The sequence below is a fragment of the Idiotropiscis lumnitzeri genome, chromosome 17 (genome assembly GCF_059441095.1).
Source record: "Idiotropiscis lumnitzeri isolate Australia: NSW breed Sydney's pygmy pipehorse chromosome 17, RoL_Ilum_1.0, whole genome shotgun sequence".
In the NCBI taxonomy this organism is placed as follows: domain Eukaryota; kingdom Metazoa; phylum Chordata; class Actinopteri; order Syngnathiformes; family Syngnathidae; genus Idiotropiscis; species Idiotropiscis lumnitzeri.
In genome coordinates, this window is record NC_142407.1 from 12,646,321 (window position 1) to 12,672,103 (window position 25,783).

The 25,783-nt window shown below is 40.9% G+C and overlaps 1 protein-coding gene and 1 long non-coding RNA gene across 4 annotated transcripts in view; one reads left to right on the top strand and one right to left on the bottom strand.

Annotated features, from left to right (window-relative positions):
- The window catches only part of LOC148320311 (uncharacterized), a 46,082-nt gene extending 26,599 nt beyond the window's left edge, over nt 1-19,483 (top strand). The window contains exon 3 of the long non-coding RNA XR_015839598.1: nt 19,178-19,483. This is a non-coding gene — a long non-coding RNA (uncharacterized LOC148320311). The remainder of the gene's footprint in view (nt 1-19,177) is intronic.
- Nucleotides 1-25,783, bottom strand: part of LOC148320310 (seizure protein 6 homolog) — a 70,092-nt gene that overhangs the window by 38,448 nt on the left and 5,861 nt on the right. The window lies entirely within an intron of this gene.

Sequence of the window (25,783 nt, forward strand, 5' to 3'; positions counted from 1 at the left end):
TTTTTTGTTTCCAGTGGAGAAGGCGCCATAGTCTTGATTAAAACATGTATTTTCCCCTTGCCGAGTCACGTCAAACGTGCCGTCTATTCTTTTTGGAAAGAGATACATTGATTGATGAAACAGACTCATCCTCTTTGTTGGAATAAAGCAAAAGAAAATGCAATTGGGGAAAATGAATCGCGAACAATGATAATAAAAATACTAATAATCAAGGTTCAACTTTTAAGATATAAACTGTGCGAATTCCAAATGTGTCAAATTGTATAAAAAAGCAAGTGAAATGCTTTCAAAGCATTTTTATAAGCTCTGTCCTTTTTGCGTAAACAAAGCATTTTTATAAGCTCTGTCCTTTTTGCGTAAACAAGTCATTTGACGTATTTGTCCCTCGGCGGATGGCGAAAACTGCAGCTGCAGCTCTTGAGGACAATAAACGTGCATCGAGCTTCATCGCAAATGCGTTTTTAACAAACAAAATGAGATACCGTCGCAAAATTCATCAAATTCCGGCATTGAGCCAGCAAAATTACTTTGCATCGCCGTCGAGCAGATTATACCACGGGGCGATGTAATTTCCCCGCGGTGACCGATTGGATACCATCTGGGATAAACGAAAAGTCAACATCAAATCATATTCAGGAGATGAACGAGACGCTGAGATATTTTTGTTCATCTTTTTCTTTTTGAATCTCAGCGTTCCCGCTCGAGTTCTTTATAGACGGCAGGTGGTCACGACACCCACACCGACACTCACTCTCTTCATCACCGCTCGAGACTTATCAAAGCTAATGTTCGCATCTGCATTTGCTGGTTTCTGCCGGTTTGTTTCAGGAACTTTTCTTTTGAAGTTAGTCATTCTTATTTTTGTATTGCCTTAGAAAAAAAAAAAAAAAAAAAAAATGTCCGTGTTTACTCTGACTTGGATGAGGGCCATCGTTGGTCTCGAAAGACACAGTGCATCGTTCCAATACTGACAACTTTTTCAATTCAAACAGCTGTTTTGTTGCCGATTGATGAATGACAGGAAAATTTTTAAAAAAATGAAGAAATAAATAAAAACGGACTGGTAAATGATGGCAAAATTTAGCCCACCTCTGTGTGCGTGTGCGTCTGAATAAAAAAAAAAAAATTTTATTAAAAAAAAAATATATATATATTTGTATGTTTTGCTACTATTAAAACTGCTGTCGAACAAACCCCGGAAAATAAATAAATAAAAAAAATAACAAAATCAACCTAGGCTGACCCTCGCTGCTCAGTGAGATTTGATCATATTTCAAGTTCTGCCTCCGGTAAAAAGTTGCAAAAGTAGTCCAAACAAAACTGTACCCTACGTTTCCATAATGCAATTTATACATTACGATGTCAAGTTATGATAATTAAAAAGCTTATCAGCATTTATCATTTTGCTTGGGGCTGCTTCCGCAAAACATGACCCAAAAACTTCTGTTTTCAAAGTAATGCGGCCTGACAGCAGCAGTATCATGCATGAAGCCGCCCTGAATAATTCAATGTGTTTTTAAAAAGGACAAAAGACTAAGGGAGAGTGACAACTTGTCAGCGGGTGATAAACTGGCGAATGAATACGAGATGAAGAAACTCTGCCATCAGATGTTGGTCGCCCTGCGTCATCCACACCTTAGATTTAAAAAAAAAATAAAATTAAAAATTAAAAAAAATTATTCATGTAAATAAAACAAAAAAAAAATGTGCTGCATGAGAATGAGGACATGAGACGAAAGAAAGTTGAAAATGGGGTCAGGGAGATAGGTGAGGTAAAAAAGCAGTTTAATGGCCGCCGCTCATGCCTTTGGCCACGATGTGACTCACTCGGGCTCCTGTCAAAGTGAACTCTGACCATGTGTGTCCAAAATGGCAGGCACGCTGAAGGGGAGTTACACGGGCGAGTGAGAAGGCACAAAGCGTAACCAGGAGCAACCAGCAGCCACATTCTGCTCTGATTTGACAGTTTATGGTCAGTGCATTTATCACGAATGTCAGCCTTTATCAGCGCTCGCCTCGATCACATGTAGGGTGTGCATACGGGATGGGACCTACGAATGGATGAAGTTGTCGAGGCTTTTTTAGATGGCGTCTTGATACAGCCAACACAGCGTGGACGAGTGCAAACGAAAAGTAAAGGGGATGAACGATATCAAAACTGGGATTTTAGGAACGCGTCGACTATAATTGCATCACCATGCGACCAAAACAGTTTTGAATTGAAATGAGCATGATTTTTTTATTTTTTTTTCCCCATTTCATTCTATTCAAGCATCATCCATCTATATAAAACGCTTTTACAGTTGCACGCTGCAACACTTGTCCCGTTAAACCAAGTGGAAATGTCTTTAAAGTACAAGGAGGCATGAAATGAAAACAGATTCATTATGACTCCTTTGCTGTTATACTAACGGCTTTTAAAAAAAAAAAAAAAAAAAGAAAAGTTCAGCGACTGACTGACTCAATCTTTCAATCACGCCTACACTGATTTGTTTTTGCACAAACCATTTGAGGCTGGTGATTTCTATTTAATCAATGCAAATTTGCAGATATGGGATGTGTTTGTCCTCTGACCTTACGATTGAAAGGATTTTCCATACGTGGTGAAACTGCGGGGGTTTATCGTGGAAAATGAAAGTTGACCTACGTATATAATCAAATCTGCGGCTCTCCTCAAAACAAATTACGAGTGACGCTGAAGCGCTGCTCCTCGGCAAAATCAGAGAGCGAAAGCAAATTATGACACTGACCATCTTCAGATAATAATCTTTTTTTTTTTTGGAGTACGGCTGACTTGCTTTTCTCATCCACATCGCGACGACGTAGCCAATTTATTTGATTGATTGATTTATTTTTGTCCATATTGTGCACCGTGCGGCTACGTATTGACCGTAGAGTAACTAACGGCTTACAAAGTCAATCATAAAAATGTGTACATTTTATGAGTTCATCTGATCTGAAGGGGAACAAAAATCCTCGTCGCGGTTATTCAGGGCTAAGCGCTCTGTAGCATCATGGAAAATATAACTCGGCTCTAATCCTTTAAATCTTGGAATATACCGGCTCAGGGGGCAAAAAAAAAACACGCGAGCCAGCATGACTGGAAAGGCCGCCATATTGTTTTATTGCTAATATTTGAGTAGTTCGGTCTCCTGTGGAAAAAAGCTTTCCCGTATGGTCACTCGATATTTGTTTGGCAGAAGCGCATGAAATATAATTACAACCACCATTTAATTCCCCAGTTGGCTTTAGTTTTTAAATGCTGGTAGCATTTCAAGTCCGAAGCTTTTTTTTTTTCTTTTTTTTTTTCGCATTACCCCCAGTTTGATTGCAATATTTATAAATATATCGTGCTTATTACATTTAATACCAAATGATTTGCAGTCAAGTGATTTAAAAAGCACTAAAAAGGCTCACACGTTGTGCCTTAAATACTTCAAACATTTATCACCACGACAAAGCCACCGAGCATCCTCCCTCGGCTCCTACGACCTGTCACTTTGTTTCTGCGGGGAGAGTGTGTGTGTGTGTGTGCGTGTGTGTGCGTGTGTGTGTGTGTGGGTGGGGGAGTGATGAGGGGTTGAGTAAGCAAAGCAGCCCAACACATCAGAGCGTCGGCGCCGCGAGCGCTGCCAAGCACAAGGTTGAAAGGACAGCGACCTTTACGCACAGCTGTTCCGAGCGCTTATGCAGAACGTGATGTCAATACAGCCCGGTAAGCTCGCAGAAGATCAACAAGAAGAGCAAAATGGCAAATTAGATGATTATTATGTTAAAATAAAAAATAAAATCAGATACAAATTATAGACAGGAGAGAAGAGACAACACATGGCAAATGACAAACATTTCAACGGTGATGGACAGATGCCTATTTTTGGGACGGAGGATGATAAGTATTTTAAAAAGGATGCACAAAGCAAGGCCGGATGTGTTTTTTTTTTGTCCACCAAGTCAAGTACAGCGTGTATAGAATTCAAATATTTGCTCTCGGAGCCGAATGAAATGGGTGTGAAGAAGCAATTGAGAGTCAAAATTAGCATCTTAAGTGGCGTTTATTCTTTTCTCTTTGTTCTAACAGCCTCAGTCCTGAACAAAACAAACAAAACGAGATATTTTATGGAAATCGTCTGAATTAGAAACAAACTTTGCCTGCCATGTTGCTGTCGTTTGGCAACTGTATGTCCGCCTGACTTGTTGTGCTTCTCATGCCCGCTTATGTTAAATTTTATTGTCGAGATACCTCAGTCAGACATTTGAAAAAAAACGACAAAAGGGCATTCATTTGGGCACCCGACGGCCATTTTTATTTTTATCAGTCTTAAGAAACAATTGCAAATGACGACACGTGGCGAATGAGTTTCAGCTTATCAAGATGACACCGTAAAGTCCACACTATTTTGCTTATTTTCCTTTCCTTAGAGTCTCATGTGGAATCCAAGGATTTCCTTTCGCATTTCCCTAAGCTAGAAGCCAACTGTTCACTGAAGTACATTTAAGAACCGCCGGGCTAGCATCCACCGCACTCATTAAGTCGCATTGCTGATGGCTGACTTTCCCGATCAAGAAACGAAAATCCACGGGTGACATTTTCTACGTTTGCTCTCAGCGCAATCATTATCATAATTGTCATCCATAAGTGCTTGTGGCCCAAACACTCCTTTTAGCCATTTGACACGCTGTACGAAAACAATACAACAAGGTCGTGACCTTCCAGCAGGCATGTAACACGCTCCCTCTTATCAGCTGCCACTTTGTCAGCATGTTTAGTCCAGTCGCATCTTTTACAGATGAAGCAATTTATCTCTTCGCGTCTCACCGATGAGGACGGAAAAGTTTAGGTCATGTTGCTCTTCCAGTATGAAAATAACCGATGAGATGATTACCCTGCAAGGCTATCAAGCGCGTCAAAGACGTTGTTTATGGCTCACAAAAGGTCGCCTGAGCCATAAACAAAATTGGGTGCAGACGTCGCTCGGGGTAATAAAATGACTGAAAGGATGACATTTCAGGCAATGAGTGACAAAAAAATGGGGAAGTCCAAATTACAATTGAGTGACATTATCGACACGCTGGTCGATCTGCAAACCGGAGTGAAGAGATTATATTTTGGGAGGGGTGGGGGGGCGATTACAAAAGGATTACGTGCTGAATGTTTGCGAGTTGGCAAGGTCGAAAATAATTATTTAACATTGGTGATGTTTAAAAAAAAAAGGAATTTCTTACAGAAGTCAGTTAAATTTTACCAAGAGCAAAGCGTATTATTTTTTTTTTCATTTATTATCAATAAACGTTAACTCATATAATTTTTTTTTTAACCCTTTTTGGCCTCCTACTCTCCAACTATGAAACGTTGGTAAATCGAAACCATGTTGCTCCTTATTTGTATTTATTTTTTTTTGCAATTTTACGAGATGTTCGTTCCAAAATAACATATGCATTCTTATGCATGATTATTTCACGTTTTGTGTTTTTCATCATATTCAATTAGAATAGGGAAAACTTGCAACCCAGAAATATGTCCGCCATAAATCACATTGTTTGTTCTATATAATTGATGGAGTATTTACTCTGTTGTCAAACGAAGATGTATAGTCGCAATAAAAGATCCCGCAACCGTCCTTTATAGATTTCTAGAATTAAATATCAAAATGAAAGTACGACGGTTCCCCCTGGGAAAACGAGGACAATGACAGATCGATGGAGGTCACTCGTAGGTCTCTCAGGTATTACTTGCCAAAGAAATCGGAAGTCAGAATGGACAAACTAGACAGCGGCGCTGCTTTTGCATACTGCTGATGCGGCAGCGAGATGTGCCATGAGTTTTTCATTCTGTCGGTGATTGAATGCAATTGTCAAGATATGAGCCGCCGTGTCATAAAATGCACGCGTGCCAGCGAGGCAATCTCAGACAGGCATATTTGTCTTTTAAATCAAAAAAAAGAATTGAAGACGGATGCCCATTGGAGGACTTGATCTGTATACATGAATTTAATAATGCAACCCCAAAAAATAATAATAATAGCTCGATTAAGATGTCATAATTGGATATATTTTTTAATATTTTGAACAATAACTGCAATACATGGCTCACAAAGCTTTCAGCTTTTGTTATAAAACTTCCGTATGACTATTATTGAAAATGTGAGCTCAAATTTCTCTCGAAGGCTGTTTGTACTCATTTTCCATTCAAGTGTTCGAGTGCGGCGAAATACCGCTTTCGGTCCGGGAATTGCCGCAACAATAATTGATTAAAACCTTTGAGAGGGACAAAAAGGACAACAAAGGAGAGTGACAGTCAGACAGACAGCAAGCGATGTTTTGAGGCGACGGCGGGAAAAAAAAGTCCGGCCATCCGGCAGAATTTTAATTACTGCACGCGGCAGCACTTCTCACAGACTAATCTCCTCCGCAGTAGGATTTATGGGCACTACTGATGCTGACAAAGTGATCGCTCGAGGAGAGATAAAACATTACAAAAAAAAGCATCAACCGGATACGGGGGACACTTGCTCCTCCAGCTAGGTGGGTTTAATGTTTATTCCGATGAACGGAATTGCTTATCCACAAATCGCGATGACATAATATCATTTGTGTGTGTTTAAACTCGTTCAGTAGCAAAAAAAAATTAAAAAGAAATGGATCTTTGACGTCTATAGCCGTCAATGGTAGTGAATGGGTTCAAAGACGGCATTTTGGACTAAAAAATGCACTTATCTTACTTTTCTGGCAATTTGGTAGGCGGATTCTCGAAAACAAACGTGCATGTATTTTATCGAAAACATTGCACACAAACGCAGATCAAATTGTTCTTTAAAATGGACTTTAAAAGCGGTTCCAGTTTAATTGAAAATAAAGCGGCTGGCAAAGTGGTGACAAATCGACGGCAACTGGCTTGCTTTAAAACAGATTTACACGACCGGTGGGGGACATGGATGAAGAGCACGACTTCACAGGGGAAGTGTTTTCACGCAACTTTGCAAGATGTTGCGAGACTGACCGGCACAGCACGGACTTCGAACAGATGTATAATGACTGACTTCATGTTAGTTTTTTTTGTTTTGTTTTTTTAAATTTAAAAAGGCGGGTGCGATAAGTTGTGAGTGAATGGCAGGGAACACAGAACTTCAGCATGTGCCAGAAATGTTCATCTTTATTTTGTAGTATTATATTATGCAGTAATACAAGAAAAAAATGCTACATAACAAAAATTCAGGATATCTCTATTAGTTTCTGTTACGCCTCCCCCCCCACCCCCCACCACCCACTCTCCGCCGCAGCTTTAAATAATAGCACGTTCGTTTCAAAACAAACCTCCACAGTCACTCGCTGCGCACAATGGGCAAGGAGAGCGCTACTGCCAACTACTGGAGTGGAGGTACAATTACACTTTAAAGTAGTACGGCGGAATGAAAGCACGTTCCCCTCCCTCAGCATCCCGCCGCGTGGGGCCCACCCCACTATTTGAATGCACTGGTCTAGTTCAATCTGAAACTTCTCACACACAAATCTCAGATCGTAAAAGTAAATTTCCTGCACAGTAAAAGCTTATTGTCATTTGGGGGAAAAAAAAAAAAAAAAAAAAAGGATCCATGTGTGCAGCAGAAATGATGAATTCCCCACCGCTGTGTAATTTCCAAGACCCGCAGTCAGGACATCGGCTTCACCCCTGTTTTCACTTCTTGACATTTCTATTATTGAGAGGCAGCAACTGTAAGATAGCCTGCCACTGCAGCCGCACAATATCCGCTCAGACTTAATCCCACTGGCATTTCACGAGCCTTCTCTTCGTCCTCACACACCAAAAATATTTGATTTCTAATCCATTTTGGATTGGATTACCACATTGTGCCCGCTTGAAAATGTTGCTCTCGCCATGCACGTCAATTTGCTTTTTAATTGTTAAATGGATTAAAATGGGTTACTTTGCTTGTAGGGAGAAAAAAAATATCTGCTCGGAAACTTCCGGATCATCTACGCGAGTCACTCTCACATTCCTTTTTTTTTTTTTTTTTTTTTTTGTGTTCATGCGCCATCACTTTTGCTGAGATGATCAAGGGCATTAATTGAATTGCAGTAGCGTTTGCCCCGCCTCTAAACAAATCCCAGTCACAGCCAGTCAGCGTTGCTTTTAATTTCACACTCCAAAGTCAATTTCACAGCTCACAATTCTCGTCTGTTTTTACATGCAAAGTATCTCATCTCTGTGATTAGTGACACCTTCTGGCGATACCTCACAATGAAAAACCCACACCCACAACTTTATAGAGTGAGAGGAAATGTCTTGTCTGGAGTCGTCAAAATCGGTTTGGTCATTTATTTCAAGGCTTTTTATAATATAAGGAGAACAATCTAGATAGCGGGAGGACAAGCCGTTCATTTTTTTTTTAAGTCGAACAGCAGAGTACATTCTATGCACTGTATACATTTTATTACCTTAAACGAAAATAGAAACTAAACTCTCAACGTGTGAATGATGTTTTAACTACGCCCGATGTCATGTCTATCCTTTTTAGCTTTCTTCAAGGACTTGATTTGTGGCAACAGGGAGTCCTGCTGCCAGTTGAACAAATGGGAAGGAACAGGATCATTACTGGAAAAATCCGAATATATAGTCGTGTGATCAAAATAAAAGACCAAAAGCCCCTCTGGTGGCGCGTCTGCCTAAGAATAGAAACAAAAACATCTGCTCACAAATCTTGTGAACTAAACAATGAGAGGAATCCAGTACAAGCACTATTAAAGCATCCCACTGCATTTTTTCCGCCGCGGAACCGGGATTAATATTTCCTGGAACAAAGACGACTATTATATTATTTGCGCGTAGAAAGCCCTTGTTTAGTTCCTCTTGAAAATATTTCCTTTCTCATGTCACACCAGGCCAGGTTGTTCCCAGTCCGGGGTCTTCAATCCTGTTCCTCGAGGGCCGCTGCCCTTCCTGTTGTCCATCTCTCTCTTCGGCAACACGCCTGATTCAAATGATCCGATAATCGGCAAGCTACATAACGATCGTGATCATTTGAATCAGGCGTGTTTGCAGCAGCGACAGATGGAAAACTAGCAGGACAGCAGGAACAGGATTGAAGACCCGTGGACTACTATGTTGACAAAGGCTTAAAAAAAAAATAATAATAATTCTGGCCCCGACCTCATCCTAAATTCACTTACGTTCATCGTTCGGGCTGCTATTTGTGTGATCAGATCAGATGTTGCGTCTCACACATCAGCACTATGCACTGAACTGTCTTTATTGGTTACCGTGGTAACATAGTAGTCGATACACACCACGATGCCGTGCATTGCAAACAGCGGTGGGAAAAAAAAAAAAATGCCAACACAACATTTAGATATTGCACGGCCAGTGGAGACGCCGTAACAGGGCAGGTAATTGCTTAAGAACCCAAGCAGAAACAGACCTCGGGGGGGGGGGGGCTTACATCGGCCCGTATCAATAGCAAAGTACTAATTTATCGCTGCAATGACAACGGGTAGCTGTCAGTAATCGCCCCAAAGGGTTTGGTGGGCCTGACTTGTAAGAGACAGCTTAACGTGATCCATATCAACGACGCAACTCCAAAGCGACGCCGCAATGTCACGTTGAGAGTCGGAGAATTCTTTAACGAGGCATCCTATTAGCGGGGTTGTTGGAAATATTTCGAAGGCTCAACAAAGTGAAGCGGATTCATCAGCGAGGGCATGCAACAAAAAAAAAAAAAAAAAAGAATAAAAAAAGTCGAGACTGTGGTAAGAGAAAGAGAAAACGAGTGATGGCAATTTGTGTGACTCCCGCCAAGCATGAGAGAAGTTTCCTGCTCAGCTAACATAAACAACGGTCGAATTAAACAAGTGGAGAAAAAAAAACATTTTCAGTTATTTCGGTTTGAATTTTTTGACTTGTTTTCTTTGGATTTATTTCACGTCATTTTTCACGTTATTATCATGTCGCCGTGTCCTAGCAAGTTTTGTGTGTTTGTTTGTTACTTTGACTCTGGCTTGTTCGGACTTGATTTCATTTATTTTTTTGATCATCCCTAAGTGCTTTTGATTTCTTTGCTTTACGTTTTGGGAAAAAAAAAAAAAAAAAAAAAAACTTTTTGAGTGCAATCCTGTCTTGCCACATACACAAAGAGCGTTTCACCATTCTGACATCCACAAAAATAGCAACCCGAAGTAAGACAGCTTTTTTGTAATTTGTGTCTTCCGTGTCATCGCCAACAAAGCTTAACGCTGTAAATCGCAACCAGTGAACCAGCCGAGTTGTCAATCCAGAAGTTGTGTCTTCCCTGCGGTTGTGTTATGAGGGCGTCCTCATAGCGCAAGTGACTCAATTACTAAACTCATATCCAATTTCAGGAGAGACCAGAGCGACGGGACTGAAGATGCATCTGTAGAAATCCAATTTGAATCACATTTCAAACCACCTCCACAGATGCTTTGGCTCACTCTATCGTAAAAAAAAAAAAAAAAAAGGTCTCATGGGATTTTTGCTGTTCAGACTTTAAAGCAAGCAGGCTATGGCAAACATATGATTCGATTTGGCACTGGCGGAATAAAATCGAATATCGACGTATATCGAATAATATGCACCCAGAATGGCAAATAATATCAAATCCATCAGAATGTAATCGGCATTTCACACACTCTTCCAACTCGCGGCTTGCCACGAACAGTTGGGCGGGACCTCATTCTGGGATCCGATACGGAGTTTACTTGCTCTTCTTGCGAGGTAAATTGACACATTGGCGATGGCTTTTTAATAAATGCGTTGCTGTACAGGAACTTTATTGACCGGCTTTCCACATGCTCAGGCGTGTCCTTTGCGAATCATCAAACACAACGAGAGCAATCATAAAACATAACAACCCTCGAAAACCGGAGAGTTTTCCGAGTCTCGGCAAAATGTTCCTTTTTTTTTTTTTTTTCAGACATAGTTGCTTGTTTGACGTCGATATATTTGGTTAGTGGGGTGAAGCTCGCCTCGGGTGAAAGTAGCAGACGGGCGATTGGAAGTCACGCCGAGACTCTGGGTGGGAGAAATTAATGAGCGATGCACATTTGCGTGGTTCGAGGAGGAAGCCCTCCAGCTCATTGACGGGAACGCGTGTAATCTTACTTCCTCTACGTTTGGCCCACCGGGGCGGAAAAGGAATGTGGGTTAGACGTCAACATACCTGCGAGCAATCAGACGTAAACATCCAGATTGAATTCTGCTGTCATGAAAATAATGAATAATGAAGTGAAAATGAGCTCAAATGTTTATATTCTCGTCGTTCCGTTTCAGGCCCTCCAAGCCACTGTGGAAAACATTTGACTCCATTGTCTCAAAAAAAAAAAAAAAAAGCCTAAAGCACGGATTACTGTGCTTCTTGGATTGTGGCCTAGTCCTAATCCCCCCCTTTTGCTTCCCTTAAATGTCGTGCCACTGCTCCATAATGAAACAAGGTGAGGGAAGAAGCCCATATTTTCAACAAGCCAAGACAGCAGGCACGGGTTCATCCTGGGGGGATCGTCTCGCTGATTTCCCTTCAGCCCCCGCGGCCGGCTTTGCGAGCCACGAGGCAAGTTTCAAGGGCTCTCATTACTGCCGCGTCCATGTAAAGCTGTTCGCAGCCGCCTGAAGCTGTCTGCACAAGAAACCCCAAATTGAGAGCTACGGCGAGAATGATGGATAACCTTGTCTGAGATACAGATGGCTCCAGCAGGGGGTCTCCCCTTGGGAGGAGTCAGACCAGTTCGGGACCACATGTTGACGGGCCGCTTTCCTGCTGGATAACATGCGGCCGCGTCCAGCCGGGAATATATATAAAAAAAATAAAATAAAAAAAAGGCCACGGCCGAAACAAACAAGGAGCATATAATCAATAAAATGAGGCTCCCTGCGCATTGAGGCAATACTCTAAGGTACAATTATTTCTTTTCCGTCACTCGTTAGAAAAATAACACATCCATGCTCGTGGCATTGTTATGTATGGCGGGGGGGGTCGATCACGGGGCAAACTCAGCTCTTGATGAAATACAGGCTTTGCATCCAAATGCCCACATAGCGTAAAATTAACATCTGAAGAGTATTGTTCGTCGTGAAATCTGCTTTGTACTGCGCCGAGCTAACTAGAAATTAGTGTCGCTCAAATTATAGACGACATGTTGTACATTTAATTTCCTGACCGAAATGCGTGCCACTGCTGCCGTCGTATTTATGTTTAGTAAAAAAAAAAATTTAATCGTGGGAACATTACTCAGAATGAAATAGTTTAAACATGGAAGAATCCAATTTATAAAAAAAAAAGATAAATAAATAAATACTCATTGGACGTTGAATCAGAATCAGAATCAGAAATCCCTTTATTGTCATTGTACTCAAGTGTGCAACGAGATTAGAGAGCTCCCCTCTCCAGTGCAATACAACAATAATTCAGATAAATATATAAATCAGATAAATAAGAGACTAGTTAGTGCAATGGAAAATAATACTGGATAGGATATATAAAAACACATCACGTTGCTGTTCTGCAAGGTAAGGGTGGTCGTGTGTGTGTGTGAGTTTAGAATGGAGATGGCTCTTGGGAAGAAACTGTTTCTCAGTCTATTGGTCCTCGATTTGATGCACCTGTAGCGCCTGCCAGAGGGCAACAGGTCGAACAGGTGTGAGTTTGGGTGGGTATTGTCTTTGACGATGTTGAGAGCCCTTCGGAGGCACCGGGCGGTGTAGATGTCCGACAGTGAGGGGAGAGGGCAGCTGGCCGAGTGGTCTAAGGCGCCGCGTTCCGGACCCAGTCTCCCCAGGAGGCCTGGGTTCGAATCTCGTGGCTGCCAGGATGGCCGAGTGGTCTAAGGCGCCGCGTTCAGGACCCAGTCTCCCCAGGAGGCCTCGGTTCGAATCTCGAATTTCCCCATTGTGGGACTAATAAAGGCATTATTATTATTATTATTATTATAATCCTTTGCGCTGTTTTGACTGTCCTCTGGAGCCTCACTCTGTCCGCCTCAGTGCAGCCGCCGTACCAGGTGGAGACACAGTACGTCAGCAGGCTCTCGATGGACGAGTGGTAGAAGGCCAGCAGCAGCTTCCTGTCCAGGTTGAATTTCCTGAGGACTCTCAGGAAGTGCAGACGTTGGCGGACCTTCTTTACCACTGCTGTGGTGTTGTGTGTCCAACAAAGGTCATCGGAGATCTGTACTCCCAGGAACTTGAACGTGTGGACCCTCTCCACACACACGCCATCGATGCAGAGGGGGGGGGCGGCACCGTCTTGTTCCTCCTGAAGTCGATGACCATCTCCTTTGTTTTTGCAATGTTGAGTGGCAGTCTGTTGTCCTCGCACCAAGCCGTCAGACCAAGCCGTCAGTCTCTGGACCTCCTCTCTGTAGGCTGTCTCGTCACCTTCCGAGATCGGACCGACCACTGTCGTGTCGTCAGCAAACTTGACGATGGTGTTGTTACCGTGGGCCGGGCTGCAGTCGTAGGTGTAGAGGGCGTATAGGAGAGGGCTCAGCACGCATCCTTGTGTATGTTTTGTGTTGTCTTGTGTATCTTATCAATGTAGACGGAATATTTGCAATTTGTGAAGTCCAGCAGTTTGATAAAGTTTTCCAAGGGCAGAAAGTTTGCATTTGCGATAACCTTTTACGATGCAGGACCTTGCGGGCGTTGTGGGCCGGATTGGATGCGAGCCAGAGTACACTCTGGGCAGAACGCAGTTCAGTTTTTGGGCCATCCTAACCGCAATCATGCTTGTTTTGCAGACCTCTCGCACAGTGGCAAGAAAAAAGCAAGCATTTTTATCATTTTAAATTTTCGATGCGGCTCCTTTTTTCGGGTCTCGTTCGATTGCTGATGAGGTGGATGGTGCGTGGTGGAAACCATGAGGATACGATGTCCATTTTTACGGGGTGGGAGACATGCAAAATCTTCCAAAGATATTTTGCAGTAAATGCATGTGTTTTTATTCGGTTATACCTTTTTTATTTATTTATTTATTTTTAATTTTTTAATTTTTTAATTTTTTTAATTTTTTAATTTTTTAATGTTTTAATGTTTTAATTTTTTAATTTTTATTTATTTATTTTTTTTTATTTTAATTTTTAATTTCTTTTTTAATTTTGAATTTTTTTAAATATTTGAATTTTTTGAATTTTTGAAATTTTTTTTTACTTACGGTTTGAAATTCTGAATGCCAAAATATGAGCATGCTGGTGCTGTTTGGACTCCTGGTAGATTGGTGGCCCCTCTTCCCCAAATTGACCCCAGTTGCTGCACATGACTCGGTATGTTCGAATAAAAACACACCTCGGGACCACTCGTGATAATTCAGGGTGGGCGTAAATAAATCTTCATTGCGATTGGGTCGATGGACTCAAGAGGACATGCACTGTATGTCACTTTGATTGAGGGGACTGGAGGGTGGCTGGTAATAGAGTGCGCACGTTTGACGAGGGCCTCGAGGTCACGTGTCTTTGAGTAGTGCCCTTTGAGTAAGCCTCGCCTTGCCGGTCCTGTCTTGCCCCGGCTTGCTCGTTGTTACAGGTATGGCTAATCAGAGACATTGGCATTGGGTCCATGCAGTAAGAGCTGAATAAAACATGAAGCAAAAAAAAAAAAAAAAAATTTTAATCAAGGCGAGGGCATCTGTGGCAGTCTCTGGCTGCCGGTACGACCACTCTGGCTATTCACCACATGTGTCCTCATACTAATGACAAGCCTAAAAGGAGGCAGAGGGCAACCTCTTCTCATAATCAAAGTGTTTTTATTCATGACATGTCTATTAATTAGTTCGGAATAGTCAGCACTATGTGCTCAGGAGAATTTAAATTGGCTGAAAAGGATTTGCCCTTTCTCAGACGAGCCAATGATTTCTTGGCACGCCTTTCGCAACAGAGAGGGACAAAGAGTTGCTTGGCAGTGGAGATGAGAAGACAAGGACAGAGAAAGGGGCGGGCGTCTTTCTGTCTGACTGTCTGTCTGTCTGGCCTGGCTCTTGCGCTTTCACAAGGAGTGACTCATAGAGCTCATCAATCAACGGGAACAGCGTAATTGAAACCGTCACTGGTATCGGTCCAGTTAAAACATATGCACGGTACCGTATATATCACTTGGAAAGAAGTCACCACATTCGAGCACACAAAAAGGAGCCAAAATAATCACTATGATGTATCACACATCTGTTCAAAGATAATACATTCTTTTCTAAGTATTAAAAAAAAAAAAAAAAAAAAAAAAAATGAAAAAAAAGCCAAATTCAAGGGTAGGATGAAATGTGAGTATGGTCAAAATTCGAAAAATTTCTGAAACAACATAGCTATTAATTACAACACATGGTCAAATCTCTAATCTATAATTTTTTATATTTTAGGCCAAACTTAAAATAAAAATATCTCAGAAATTGTGCAACTAAAATAAAAATGAACACCTATTTTAAATCATATATATATATATATATATATATATATATATATATATATGTATATATATATATATATATATATATATAAAATTTATTTATTTAAAAAAAAATTTTAAGGTCACAAATTGCATTTCCTTGGTCTATGATCTTTTCAAAAGCTAGTCCAGTACACGTAACACATGGCTATTTCCACTTCAAGTAGGACTCAAATTCCATCTTCCGTGGTGGATTAATCTCTGTCCTCGATGACTCACCTCCACAGACAAAAGACGATTAATGCCTCCTTATGTCTGCCGTCAGTGACAATACCACCTGGGCCGGTGCCATCTTTTTTCCCCCCTCATTTGAAACGCTGTCAAATAAGACACCAGAACAATAGCACGTTATAATATGGAGGGGAAAAAAAAAAATCACCGTGCGATATTGGCACTTGTCAAGACATAATCTACAGTGATATTTTTGTCACGCTAGATGACGAAACAGGAGCCTAATTGTTTCCTCAATCTCATTTCATACTCCCAATGTGAAATCAAGTAGGCACGCAGAGCAACATGCAACAATGGCCTGGCTCGCTGCGTAACGCCAAATTATCTTTCCTCAGGCTTAATTATTCATTAGGCAAACATAATTAATTTAAGACGCTACTCTCACCGCGGAGGTTTAAAACAAAGGCCAAGAAGGACAGCGTTCTGCTTAATGATTAGCTCAACGTAGTCCAAAAGACAAGATGCCGCAAAGTTTCAGTCAATAGCATATCAATTGTTGACGACGATTTTCGGAGACGCAAAGCTTGGAACCAGGTTTAAAAAAAATTATATTGATTCATTATTCCCACCTCCACTCCACAAAATGACTTCCAAAACATCTTGCTTTATTTTCCGGCCCGTTTTCAAGCTTTGTGTCCATATCGCTGAAATCATCTCCGGGTTTCACAAATTTACCAGGAAACGAGGCTAATTATACACAGTGAGCACAAAGACGCCAACTTTGCCCTCTGTTGTCCTCTTCATCTTTCCGGTCCTCCCTCGATCTTCGGGACTCTAACGAAAACATCTTAGCGACACAGCGTGGGCTTTGATCTGGCTTCTATCCGATGCTGAGCTTTCAGATGCATGGCGGGTTTGTCTTCGCTAACAATTCCGCGGGGAGCTCAAGACAAAGAGCAAACATACGAAAAAAAAAAAAAAAAAAAGGCCTTTTGAGATCCATTTGCAGTAATGACGCGGCTGTCTGTCGGCTGGATTGGTGGATTGACCCTTTTTTCATGTTGCATCCTTTTGCGCCACTCCATTCCAAATCATCATTCGAGTCTTCTTTCCATGAAGCCTGCTGAAATTTGGGATCATGGCATCGCTACGCCTCTCGCAAATTACGTGTTCACCTTTTTATTCCCTCCCCCCACACACAAAACATTTGTTTGAAGCTGGTGAGCGTTTCAAAACTCTGTTGCCGTGGAAACAGTCTTGTTTATTTTCCTGGAGTAGGTGTGTTTATTTACATGACAAATCTTTTGGTTTTATCAGAGTAAAAAAACAAAACCAAAAAAAAAAAACGGAAAAAAAACAACAAGAAATGACAAAGGATTATGTGGGATGTTTTGGTGATTATAAAATACGTAAAATGATATATTTATATATCACATGACATAGCATACACAACTACACTACGATTCCTGTTGAGTGTATATTCCGATTAAAATCTTTTGCATTCAATGTTTCATTTTGAATATCATAAATACGCAAAAAGAAATTGCTAACCTTATTATTCTCATGCTAGCCAAGAAATATTGAATTGAGACATTGTTGAAAAAAAAATCAACTGAATGTGGCATAAAAATCCAGTATCGCGATTTATTTATTTATTTATTTATTTGTATTATTATTTATTTATTTATTTATTTGTACTTTTTGGGAAGCGCATGCAGTTGCATATAAAGTTCCAAGATGGCGGCGCGCATGGACGCAGCGGCTAACAACTCCCCCTCACAGTGCTCCTTATTACTTTTTATTAGTGTTTGCTGTTGCACACTTGTGTACAATGACAATAAAGGGATTTCTATTCTATTCTATTCTAAACACAAATGAGTCCAAATAAAAGGAACGAATAAACCTTTTTTTCGAATCATTTAAATGCTTGCCTTTTAATATTACGATCAAATGTTTTTTTTGCCCGACAAACCGCAACCTCTGTCTACATTTAGTCTATTAGTCAGTGAATACTGAAAAAAAAAATAATAGCTAGGAGAGTAGCAGTACCAGAGCAGACATTAAATTCTAGTCTGATGTATTTGGACTTGTGTCCACATTTCACAGCTGTCACAATTTTTAAAATATATATAGTTACAGTTCTGGCTGTTTTTGTGCCGAGATATCTCTGTAATGATGAGGAATATGAAGAGTGAGGGATACTGCAGATAAAAAAACTCGACACACACACACACACACACACACACACACACACACACACCTCGGATGGACTCACACTATATAAAACACACGACGTGTGCCGGTTGATTTAAAGCCCGTTACTGTGAGCTGTCTCTCCCCCCCGCTTCCGTTTCGTCACCACTTTAAATGTGCAGCCGACGTTCCTGGATCCCGGCCAGGAATCGTCCCTGCAGCTTCTCAGCTGAAGCGGCTTTGTCAAACTCAGTTAGCCGCCTCCGAGGGGAAACACCTCCTTTCACAGTAATTCTCCAAGTATTCACATCATGCCCCTGCCTCTGCCTCAGCCACCTCATCAATCCACATGGCGACAAAGGTAAACAGCCTCACACCTTCCAGATAGGGCTTTGCCGTTTTTGTCGACACAAATGTATGTGCGAAGCACCCACACCTCAGGTGAGCTGGCTCACAGGACACACTGTGCTTCATTTACAGAAAGTAATTGCACTGGAGCCAAGCGCTGCACAGATAGATTTATTTATTTACTTTTTCCGCCCGGCCAAAACTTGGACAGGACTTGTTGACTCAGTGGGTGAACGTGCTTTGACAGGGACAACATCGGAAACACAAACATTATCTGAGGCCCTGACACTGACAGAGTCGTTATTGCACAAACCTGTACTTGAAAACATGACTGAGGCTTGAAAGGGAAACGTATATTTAAAAAAACAAATTTAGATAGAAGCTTTAAGATTTTTGGGATGAACGCAATAGCCAATTTTTCGTTCGGGTGAAGATCCGCGGAAATTCCATTAGATTAGCACCGTGGAAAAAAAAGAGCTCCGCCCACCACAGACTTAAAGTAGGGATTCAGTTAGACATTGAGGTCTTTATGTATATATATATATATATATATAATTAGTGCTGTCAAGCGATTAAAATTTTTAACTACTTAATCGCAAATAAATCACGATTAATCGTATTTTTTCTACTACTATTTTTTTTTTACTTGAATAATATATTGTAATTAATGTAAAATCACCAAATATGAAGTGTGTGATCCTTCATTACGTTCTAAACTGAGTCATCTTCACAGGAATTTTTTTTAGTCACAATTCTCAAAATGTATACAGTACATTTAGTCGTAAGCGCCACACTCCAGCAGTGTTGGTTTGCAAGGTCCAGTGGTAACTTAAGCAAGATGTTTATTTCTGAGATCATGTGCAAAAGATCATTTGGAATTTGGGTTTCCAAGTTTTGAAAATTAATGTTTGAAAAAAATAAAACTGAGTTTAATGAGTTAAAATATTTAATCGTGTTAATTTTTTTTTAAATTAATCTTGAATTTTGACAGCCCTAACACATATATATATATATATATATATATATATGCAGTAGGTATGTTGAACCATCACAGCTAATGAGCGTTGGTCGTACATCCCACTGAGAGACGGTAGCCAAGATGAAAGCGTCGGCGTGCAACCAAAGACGGACTGTGACAGATCTCAAGCCGTGTCCGATATTCTGAGACGTCTGCTGCTACGATCCCTGGCAACGAACCAACCGATCGGAACAGAATATGTGAATGTCACCACATCCCGCGCAATCGCAGCCACTGTCACCTGCGCCAAATGCAAAGTTGATGTTGGAGAAAAGCAGAGGTGGAGACTCAAACACCGGCGTGATGAGGCCACCCTGAATCAAGCGAACACCAACTGGGTTTAATAACGTGAGCTACGCGCGGCATCTTATTTCGGCCCCCCTTTTCTCCAGCCTCCGACTTGACCATGTGTTCCCGCTGTTTCTTTTCTGGTGTGGAGCTCTGAATTTTCACCACCTGCTGTGGACACACGCCCGTCATGCAATTGTGCTGCGTTCAGAGCAAGCAAAGGATTTTTGTTCAGGTTTCATTGCGCCGTGTGAACTTTCACTAACTTAACGGTGGACTTTTGTATCTTAGAAGAATGCAAAAATCAAACAGAATTGCGAGCGTGATTGCATTTATGCTTTACTGAGCTCGACACAATCCCAATCACAGACTTGTTGTAATGAAATACCTGCAAGGATGTTTCCCTAAAATATCTTGTTTAACTCTTCTTTCTCTTGTCTTTCATGACAAGGTTGTTCCACTTTCTCAACGAGGACTTTTTAGCTTTTTATTCAACAGCATGTGCGCGCTCTCAATTTCAGCATGTGGGGGGAAAAAAATAATAACTTGTCGTATTACAAGTGAAAAGCTGTCAGTCGTGGTCTTCAATAAAAAAAAAAGGAAATGCAAATATTATTTCTTGCCTCTTTCCCCAAGGTTGCATGCTGTTAAGTCATTTTTTTTCACCCCATTACTAAATCAAATCCTGTGATTGTGCTGCGCATCTTCGCCGTGGAATTAAAGGGGAGCTCAAATTGGTCGCTTTTGTTTCAATTCCTTTTCAAACCACGAATATAAAAAAAGGGCTTGAATGGTGATTTTGTTTTTTTTTGCATCGTTAACTGTATCCTATTTATTCTGCCTAAAGTAAAACTTGACGGGACAGCATTCCATTTTTTTCAAAACAATATAAATGCAAATTTTTTTTTTTTATTGAACATTTTTATTATTCGTGATTTTATTATTGCAATCCAATGTTTAGTTTTTAAAAATGACTATGATCATTTTGAATGTTACTTTTATCATCCAGAATGTAAAATGGAGTAGTGGTCATTTGGAATCGCCTCGCGGGCCAAATTTAACTACACTACGGGCCCAATTCGGCCCGCGGGCCAGAGTTGCACACCCATGCCTGATAAAAACATTTTATTCTTCCTCAGATAGTCACCATCACGTATGCGGTTGGCGTGTACCCCCTCACAAAGAAGTGTAGTTAGATAAATAAAAATAAATAAATACATTTAAAAAAAAAAAAAAAAGCTTCAATGATCTAATAATTCAAGTAAAGCACCTTTTTATTTGGCGAATGACTTTTATTTTTATTCAGGTCTGTTTTGTTTTGTAAAACAATCATAGATTTTGGTTTATTTTTTGCCAAATGTATACTAACTAACAGAGGAGGGTGGGGGGGTGGGGGGGTCGCCATAGAAGAATCTTGCCCAGCGCGTCACATTGGCTCACTTCTAATGAGTAAAAAAGTCATTATTTATATTGGGCGTTACTGAAAAAGCAACGCAATGAGTTATTTATGACGTTGCTCCCATCACTTTCTTACAAGCAAACGACGCTACAAACAAACAAAGCATATCATCGCACCGGGAGCGTCGCGGTACGTGCTGCGGACTCCCAGGTCAGGATAAAATATGGCTGGCTTGTGTCAGCAAGGGCATCTGCCGTTAAAAGTCTGCCAAACAAATCATGCCAGTGACTCGCCGTGGCGACCCTTGATGGGGCAAGCCAAACGTACAAACAAACTCTTTTTTTTTTCCCTCCGTCTGATGCAATTGGAAACACCTGTGCTGTATTTTGAGTCACGTTAATGAACGTGCACTTTATTTCTTAATCGTCTGCATAAATAATTTTATTTTCCAGCGCGGTGTGTGCGCGTTTTATCGTTAAAAACGTCCTGGCAATTTGCCCCATTCACTTTTGCGTTGAAGCGTTCTGCTTCCATTTGAAGCGTGACCTTTAAAGTTTGCTGTTAAGAGAATCACACGAGGGAGTTTTAAATTGATCTCAAACATTTGTCCCAGTCTCGGTTTACTGTGGCCGTGCTGCGTGAAAGGCCGCGTCCTTGGCAAGAATCAGCTCTTACTGTCACAATCCCTTTTCATCTGTTTGCTTTTATAATTCACATGTAATCCCGGCACACACACACACACACACACACACGCACGAAGAGCAAAGAGCGAGGCTTCGTGAACTGAAGATCCAGTACGCTGAGCCATGTTTAGCGACCGATGTCAGGGTTAAATAAGTCAAACATGAATTTGAAATGTTAGAACGATAATTAGCACGTTAAACTTGACATTCCGAGGGTTTGCGTCTTTATTTTCTCAGATGGACTGACCTGACCTTTTTAAAGGAAGGGACTAAATCATTTTACGGCAGTACATTTTTTTTTTTTTGCATTATTGGTCACCGCATTGAGCAAATATATCTTCTTAGAAAATGTGCGCCCGCTCACACAAAGGCGTTTCAACCAAATGTGCGTTCGCATGAAAGCGCATCGGCAGTCTGTTTAAGTGAAGTCGGAAAAAAAAAAGCGAGCGCGAGAGCACATTTTTGACCTCGGTTTCCAAATTGTCGTGATTATGGCGAATTGTCCGAATGTACGCAAAAGCGTCCAGAAGGATTTCTTGAAAATTGCTCATTTCATCAACTGAAATTGCATTTGTAAGTGACACGCTAACTGGGCTTGGGGTGGAGTAACATTAATGGGATTATACAATAATATACTGTCACATATTTAAAAAAAAATAAATAAATAAAATAGGATGAGATACAGCCATGGGGAAAATTTATTTTATTTAAAAAATTATTTAAAAATTATTTAAAATTATTATATTATACCGCCCTTGTTTCTTTTTTTTTTTTTTAAGTGACTGTGGACCAAGTCCAAGATGCATTCAAAATATTCGTGTGGACCTCATTATGATGCACGACAATAATAATAATAATTCCGTGTGATAAACGGGCGCTCAGACACACTTCTTCATGGCGAAAACTCAAAAGGAATCATTTGACACCATGCTCCGCCCATATTGGGAAGCTTGCATCTGATTGGATGACCTCCCCAGTCGCAGTTTGTCAAATTATGAGGCCTGGAATTCACAGAAAATGTCAGCTTTGCACCAAAATGACGGACTTGCTCTTCGTTTTTGCTCGTTGAGTCTTATGTTCCACATTTTGTGTTGATTGCTGTCATTTGAGTGTTTCAAAAACTCTACATTTTTTTCCATGTCGTCCTTGACGTTGAGATGATATTGGCGAAAATATTAAAAAAAAAATTCATCAGGCCTGATTTGCATGCAAATTTCATTTTGTGAATATTTAGGCCCTCATTATGAATTATTATTATTATCGTGCTAAGGCCTTACTGTGCATTCGTACCTAAAGTTGTGGACTGCAGGTGTCAGATTGGTAGTAAATGATCTGAAATGTTTGAAGCGATTCCAATTGCCGCCATCTCTCGACACAGCGCAAACAGCGCTCTAACAACACCGATGAAGCCATTTCCCATCCCGCGTGTTATAACACGCCTCGCAATGTGGCGGCTGAGGTTAATCCACAATGCAGCCGCCGTTGAATGTTATTTGCCACATCTAGCCTTAAATGTCAGCCTTTGTTTACTTTTAGTGGCTGCAGAAACACATCATCTGAAAGGCCGATTGTTCCGTAGCCTATTAGTTTGTTGTTTCTATACACATCACCTGTGAGAAATGTAACGTTCGTCTCATCATGAGCACAAAAAAAAAGATTGTGCTTAGCACTCAGCGCTTTGGTCCACCTGCGTTGCAGCTGTTCCCTTCCGCCGTAATCCATTCTTTATCCATGAGTTTTTCTTCAAAGGCATCTTGCTGCTCTGACAGATGGAAACCATGACAATGAGCCAGCTTTCAATCACGAGGAGAGGCACGCACGGGTCTTGCTTGCCACTGACAGACAATTGCCCGACCACGCAGCGGTTGCTCCGAGTGGCAATGTTCGATATTTCTCAAGATGGGGGTCGATGTTAGAAACCTCTAAATTATACAAAAGGCTCCCGGGGGACCTCATTTCAATACATCTCACCAAAGAGAGACTGAAAGACTGCAGCCTGACGAGTGTGAGGTGGGTTTTTGTGTGGACTAAAAACACCAGCTGGAACATTGAACTGAAATACCTACAGTGCTTTTCTTCACAATGTCCTCCACAAGAATGATAGCATGCCGTCGCTGACATTTACAGAACAAAAGTCAAACCTTCTTTCTTCCCTAATATATTTGTTGTATTTTATCTAGCTGGTTCACGGAGGAGGACTGAGAAAGCATGTGTACTGTGTTGCTTGAAGCAAATGTGTGTCTTTGTTCTGCTGAGGGGGCTTAAAAGGGGTTAACGAGTTTAGTGTAACACAAATCATACAACAGAAATATTGTATATTTTAGTTTGTTTTAAGTTTAGCGCTAGCTCGATGCTAACACTCAAGGGAAAACCACATTGGCTGGCTAGCAAGAATTAGCATTATCGACTATGAGAAGGATTTTGCTTTAAAAAAAAAAATCATATTCACACACAAAGGCTTTAGTGAAACATACAGATGGGTAATAGAACAATATAAAATTGTGTGTAGTATTCCTAATCCGTGCAAAAAGAATTATAATAATAAAGTTCACCTCTTTCTTCTTCTACTCTTTTTATCTCCATGTCCAATTGAGCATATTGCTTTTATTTTATTGCTATTATCGAACTTTTTACATTTTAAGTAAGTCGAAGTTGACTATTGGTAGTTAAAAACATTTAAAGCTTGAAAAAAAAATGAAAAATCATGATTTTCAAAATTAATAAAAAATAATCAGGATTATCATTTTTTTTATTCAATATTCTCCAAGCCTTATCGTAGAAAGGTTTCTTGTGTAACGAGTTTAAATTGTTTCCGTGACTAATTCAACCCAATCAAAACGTCACATTCATATTTTTACAATGACAAGATATTGTAACATCTCTTCGGAAAATAACTTTTATAAAAGAACAGCTCATGTTACGTATTTGGATCGTATCAGACGGTTCAGAGTAATCCATCCCATTAAATCTGCTCTAAACAGATGTGAGAGGACAGAATGGCGAAGGGGGGGGGGGGGGATGTTGAAATTAAAAGTTTCTTCTTTTCTTGTTTGTCTTAACTATTTCCAATTACTCACGGCGATACAATTCCCTTCCTTGATCTATCCACAACACTGTTATCTTTCTCTACTACTTAGAATATGTTTACTCATCCCGATGAATTCAATTACATCTTTCTCGAGGAAATTACTGCGGGGGTGGCACCATCGCCAGAGGTCAGGACTAACTGTGAATACTAAAACTCCGCCCCCCCCCCCCAAACACATTACACAGCCTATTACCTGCTGCTTTCCACACAGTGCTGAGCCACCCCACATGCGCCTTCCCGCCGCCACAGATGAAATGCTTTCGAGATGGAATCTGGCATAGAGAAGAGGGGATGAGTGCCGGCGCTGTCCCCAAGCCTAATCGTTTCAGAGAGGCATCCCCATTGCAGCCACAAAGCACGCCAGTCCAGATTACAGAGGTGTGCTCACAGCGTGAAAGGTGCAGAAAGCGGCCTTGGCCTGGGGGAGAGCGGCCATGTTCTCCTTTTTCTTTTCCTTTTTTTTTTTTTTTTTTTTTTTTTTAGTGTCCGGCCAGCGCGATCGATTGAAGCAGGTAGAAAGTACGGTGCTCACGTGCTGCCTTGACAAAGCGATAGAGAGCTCTTCATTTTTGATCTGCTGTTATTTTACCGCAAAAAAAAAAAAAAAAAGCATTATTTGGAACGTGCGTACCCTCGCTATGTAGCCAAGCATTTTTTTTTTTTGAGTCCATTACGCACCCTGCAGGAGGTCCTGCTCCACTATGCTCTCTTTGTTTTGCGGGGGGGAAAAAAACATGATAAATGAAGCAGCCTTGCATTCGAATTCCATCTCCTCATTTTTCGATGCTGCTTGGATTCATTTGAGTCGCAGGTGAGATGGAGCGCATACGGACAAACGTCGCAGGTGAGATGGAGCGCATACGGACAAAACAAGCATTCACACTCACATTCACACCTACGGACGATTTCGAGTCCTCAGTTGACCTGAGATGACATGGTTTTTGAAACAATTCTGAGCACCGTGACAAAATCAACACAAGCGTCGGGATGAACATGCCGACTCCGCACAGGACGACGAGCGTTGAGATCCAAAACATTAAGCGCTAACCACCGAGCTGCCAATTCCATTTTTTTTTCATTCTTATTTATTTATTTATTTATTTTTTGCAGCAACTCTGGAGGTGATTGCATTGAGTGAAATGACTGGCTCTTGCAGAAAAAA